General features: G+C 51.4%; 1 protein-coding gene across 4 annotated transcripts in view; it reads right to left on the bottom strand.

Moving 5' to 3' along the window:
• HSF1 (heat shock transcription factor 1) overlaps positions 1 to 5621 on the bottom strand; it is a 75727-nt gene that overhangs the window by 23276 nt on the left and 46830 nt on the right. The gene's annotated exons all lie outside the window — the stretch shown is intronic.

The raw sequence follows: 5621 nt of genomic DNA, 5'->3' as shown, positions 1-5621 counted from the left end.
TGAGGATAACTGGCGGTGCATAGGGGGGGGGGGGGGGGGGGGGGGGAGCCGAGGAGGAGCGAGCTCCGCACCCAGGCGGAGACCTAGGCTGCATCGGGATGGAGCGTGGGCTGCACAACCGTTGCACCGAGGAGCTGCACAGCACCTACCCCTCGGATTTTCTCCTGCAGCAGCAATTCCCAAACTCTACACACTTTTTAGAACTCCATATTTGGCTTTTCTACGCATATAAATGAAAACAGCAATGATCGGGTTTGTGTGTTCTGTGAACATAAAAGACAATGGAGAAATTAGCAATGAACCTGCAACGTCTTCTCTTGTTCTTAAAGCTACTAGAGCTCCAAGGAGCTCACAGGTGATATGGTTTAAGCTATATGTTTATGTGACCACAGCACTGATATGATCTCAATGCCAGAGAGTTACTCCGCAAGCAAACCAGCCATTTCAAGCTTTTTTGGGGGAACATCCCCCCCCACCACCTTTATGGGATCTTGACTGCTCAAGCTACAATCTCCCTTTCAGATTTTAATTCAGAGACTTTCCCCTCCGGAGGGTTTTGAACTAGCGGTGACAATCCAGGAGAGGCTGGACGGCTTCTCTTGGACTTCAGGGAAGAGGAGCAGGATGACGGCGCCTGGCAGAGCCTACCCAGAACGGGGCAGCCAGAGGCCCCCGGTTGTACTCGATTACAAGGGCAAGATGAGCCCTCGGCAGAGCAAAAGGGCGGGTGACAAAAAACTCAAGAGAGGGAAAACTCACACGAAATCACTCCAACTTTCTCAAAACAGGCTGTCGCTTGCAGATGCATCCAAAATGCCTGAGTAAAGACAGCGTTCCCCCTTGGAGGGGACGGTCATCCCGAGCTGCCTGCTTGCCCGCAGTAAGGGGTGAGCTTACAACCAAGGGGCCGCGTTTCGGCTACGGCGAGGAGCGGTCGGTGCTTTCGGCAGCAAAGCCAGGGTGTCCCTAAAGGCAGCGCAGCAGCCAGGGGATGCGAAGGGCCTCAGGGGTGGGAGCCGGTGCGTGGCTGGGGAGATGGGGCTGCCCTCGTATCGACGGGTACAGCTGCGGTTATCTCAGCTGCACCGTCGCTCCCCACGCACCAGCTGCCAATTACGCGCACGGAGGATTGCTGCTCCGGGCCCCAGCAGGGATTTGGGGAGGTCTGTAAATTAGCCAAGCTTTCCTCGGCACAGACCATCTGAACGCGGCTCCTAGATTCGCCTCGGGACAGAAAGGCGCATCGAGAAATTGCTGGGCCCCAGTGTTAGAACGGGAAGAGCCGCAGCCCTGCACCCGCTGCCGAAATCCCAAGGGTCAGAGGCAGAGATGAAGCTGTCCTCGCCGCACCGGCCGCTGCCTGTGCCACACCTGAGCCATGCAAAGAGGTCGAGGTCTGGTGGATCAGAGCCAGTGATGTATCATGAAAGGCAAAGAAAGAAGGTGGTAACTGCTCATTAGGCAGCGGGCGAGAAACAGCTGGACACAAGGTCCCCAAAGGGTTAAACTGATCTGAGAGCAGCAAAAAACCCCTTTAATACTTTCTTTAGCATACTGTTTTATGAGGCAATTAAATGCCGGTGAAGAGTTTACAAGGGCCAGTTTCAAACATTTAATTTCGGGAGTTATTAAAAGATCTTTGAAGCGTTTTGTTGATACAATATTTTACAGGACTGCATAAACCGGACCCCGCTCCGCACCTGCCTCTCTTAAACTGCTGCTCCTCGGGGACACCCGGCGTGCCCTCCCTCGCCATGCGCAGCCGGGACATTTCTGAAGCCGGGGACGAGGTCCAGCAGCCTTAGAAAAAGGTCTGTGGCTCAGGTCCACGGAAAGGGGCATGCCTCTCGAGAGCAAAGACAAGGGACTCCTCTCTTTCGCAGCGGAGAGCGCGTGGGACCGGCTGAGGAGCGAAGGGCTGCCTGTCCCTGCTCTCCCCCCCCCGGTACCCGATGCTCCTCCATCCAGATAACACAGCACGCGCCCACCCCGGCTGGAAAGCTGCCTGGGCGGCTGCATGCCGGGGGAAGCACGGGGTCTGCAGGCAGAATCCCCAGCTCGATGTGTATTTTCCCCCCCCACAGAAAACCAGCCTCCCCCAGTTTGAGACCGGAGCTGACGCGGGGCTGTTCAGAGGGAGCGGGCGCCTTCCTTCCGAAGCCCAGGGGCTCAGGACGCCCGCGCGCTTCTGCCAGACAAGAGAATGACATTTGTTATCTCCCGAAGCCAGGAGAGACGCTCATGAATCACTGCGGCTGTACAAGGGTCCTCAGGAGAAACGTCCATCCTGTTTGAAAAACAGCCCTTCCAAAGAGCTTTAATTACCAGTATACACTCAGGAAAATGGTTGTTACTCTCCTTTCAGATAAAATTACTCTGGGTAAAAGCCGCGCTTGACTTCACAGCTAGCAATTTTTGAAATAAATGACTATTTTTTTATCCAGTATTTCGCAATTTAAAGAAAACGCAGTCTTGCAAGCTGTCACACGCTCATTGGGGCTGTGCTGCTGCTTGGCATTTTTCTTAAAACCAGGCTTTTACAATCGGGTAACTACAGGAGAGAGTCATCTTATTCCGTTGGAAGGTAAACTCCAGTACTCAGCTGCAGAAAGAAGCTTGCACCATATACACTCACCAAGAGCGTGCGTAGAAAAAAACCCTCAATTCAAGTTTTTTTAAATCTCCTGCTTTGGGGGTTTGAACCCTGGAGACTCACGCTAGAAAATACATGATTTTCAACTGCAGCGTGCGATTGTGACCGTATATGAACACACTTGATGCCCACAGAGTTTGTGTTTGAGCTTTTTTTCTGTCCTACAATATTTTTATCTCCTGCCACAAGGTTCTTCAAAATTTATTTAGAAGGGGCATTGCAGCAAGCAGTGGATTCCTTCATCATGCAGTACACAGATGTTCTAGTACTTCAGACAACAGTGTATAGAAAGTGAAACTGGATTTTAATCGAGCAAACCAATCAAGATCTGAAGGGTCCTGCTACATCCGTATTTGCTTGAAAAAAAATGAACGGGCAAAGATCTTCATTTAGGCATAGTATGGGTCCAGAGCAAAGTTTCGGGTCACAGATGCTATGACCTCACCCAAATTTCAGGCGAGGCGCGGTTTTCCAGCCCTCTTCATGCAACACTCCGCATTTTCACGCAGAGCAATGCATCCTGTACCACACTCTGCCCTGCCAGTGACGTATTCATACGGTTTAAAGGCTTATCAGAACGAAGTGAGGGTGGCTTTAGCCTTTGAGAGCAACACTCAACCCTGCCACTGGGGCTCCCAATGCACGCCCACGGATGATCTTAAGAAGGGCAGAAAGCCGGGTAATCTATGTTGATTATGGCAGTGAAAATGAGTGAGAGCAATACATTGTGGCAGATGAAAATTACCCAGAAAAATATGAAGCAGCACGCGTACAGAAAACCACAGTCCTGAGCTGAGCGGTGCTGCTCAGAGAGAGCTCTCTGACACGACGAATGAGTGGTTCTCAGTGGTTCTGTAAAGCATCGAGCCGGTGCCCCACAGCGGTGAAGTCAAAAGACAAAGCGAAGGCGAACAGGCAGCAACTGTTCCCTCTCCCTTCTGATTTGAGGCTAGGGATATCAGCTGAAGTCAGCAGCTGGCAGATTCAGTACAAACAAAGGGACACGGTTCTCCAGACACCACGTAATTAAGATGCAGACCTCTGCTGCCGGATCCCAGGAGTCATCGGACAAAACCACACAAAGGAAAACAAATCTACTGAGGACCATTAAGTACCGGGGCATCACCTGTATCTCAGGAAGCCCCTAACCCACGACGCCGGTGCCAGGAGATTGCTCCAGGAGAGCAGTGCTACGTGCTTGCCTTGCTCCTTTCCTGCTGCCCTTTGCGAACGGTCTCGTCAGAAACGGAGCTGGAAGATCAGGACCTTTGATTCGACACCTTGTACTCTTTAAGTCCTTACTGCACGCCTGTGTAACTCCTGTCTGCAGTGAAATCCTGACTCAGACCTTTCCCACGGTGTCTCGCAAACTATCACTCGTCTTCGCTCAAACTAATTTTTAAGCTGTTGTTTTAAGATCAATACTTGAGCTGTCAGCTCCTGGGCTTTAGGGACTGCGCTGCCATCCGCGATACCCAGAGGAAGACGTGTCGGACTACGCAGGCGAGCTTAAGAGGGCAGAGTTCAGATGCCTTGAGGTATGGTACCTCCCCAGGGAACACGGCACATAAGGGAAAGGGTCAGAGGCAGAGCTTAGGGCAAGCCAGACTATCAAGGCAGAGATCGTGATGTGCAGGACGAGGCGCCGAGCAGAGACGTTCATTCCCTGTAATACCAGTTGTCCGGTGGAAGGAAGCAGCTGTATCTCAGTTCGCACTAAATCAGCTACTAGACTAAAAAGCTGTTTTGAAGCCTGGCTCGAGTGCTATCAATCTTTAATCTCCAGCAGGTACGACCTTTGGGGGGATTCACTCTTGGGAAAGAGTGAAATAGCTGTAAATGGCTCTTGCTTTAGAGTCTGGAAATAGCTCAGGAATATGGAATATTAATGACTGCCCCCACCAAGAGAGATTGGCCGCATTCTGCTGACTAAACAGGGATGCAAAGCAAACACAGCCATCAAAAGGGTATCAGCACCGCTTTTGCTTTCTTTTTATTGTCCCAGTGAGCTTATAAGAGAACGCAGCATTTCATTTCTGCAGACAACCTGGCTGCAAGTAGCGACAGACCACAGAAGAAGCAGGTGTCGCAAGCAGCAGTGGCAATAGCGCCCGCAGACACCACTGGTTTTCCAAACCCCAAACTACCTCGAACACTGCTTCAGCAGGGAGCGGTATCAGTAACGAGAAAGAAAAGTGGTTTTCAAAACGTGTAACGTAACACACAGAGAAAAGGTTTGGTTTTGAGACTGAGTCGCTTCCAATAGCAAACCCACCCCGGAGCAGCAAGAGATCCTGGCTTCGTGTTTGAAGTCAGCGCCCTAATACCTGCTGCCTAACGAGCCAGGCACAAAGACACAACTTTTTGTTGCTTTTCAGCAACACAAGGAGAGAGCAAGAAGACCTCAGCTTAAAGCGAAGTCTGACCTTCCTAACAAAAGTGATTTCCCTGTCTTTTATACCAATTCCCTTACCTGGTTTCGCATTGGGTTGGTACCCACCGCATCCATTACTGCAGGGGACCAAGATTTCTGGACCACAGGCTCAGAAAGCCTCTGATCTCTTCGCTTTCTCAAAGTATTTAGTTTCAGTTTTCACCACACACGAGCTGGCATTGCCACTGAAAAGCCACCCCGTCGTCTTCCCGGGGCACGCTCTTCTCCCTTACGCTAGGGCACGCGCTGAAGCCAAGAAGCAGGTCAGGGAACGGTGCAGGGCGTTTTGCTCTCCATGTCCGCAAACAGCGAGGACAGGAGGATCACGGTCAGGGTTAGCCTGGGGCTGTTTAAGGCTTTCATCTCTCTGGTGCCTGACATCAAACTGCCCGCTTCCATCCCCAGGAACATGTCCTGCACTCAGACCTAACAGAATAAAATATGATAGGAAGTTGAATTTCAAGGACCGTGAGCAAGGGTACATGGAGAACAAGTCTGATGAGGAGCGGCTGAGGGAACTGGGGTTGTTTAGCC

Source organism: Aptenodytes forsteri, unplaced genomic scaffold (genome assembly GCF_000699145.1).
Source record: "Aptenodytes forsteri isolate BGI_AS27 unplaced genomic scaffold, ASM69914v1 Scaffold651, whole genome shotgun sequence".
NCBI classification, from domain to species: domain Eukaryota; kingdom Metazoa; phylum Chordata; class Aves; order Sphenisciformes; family Spheniscidae; genus Aptenodytes; species Aptenodytes forsteri.
This window is presented reverse-complemented; position numbering and strand designations above follow the sequence as displayed.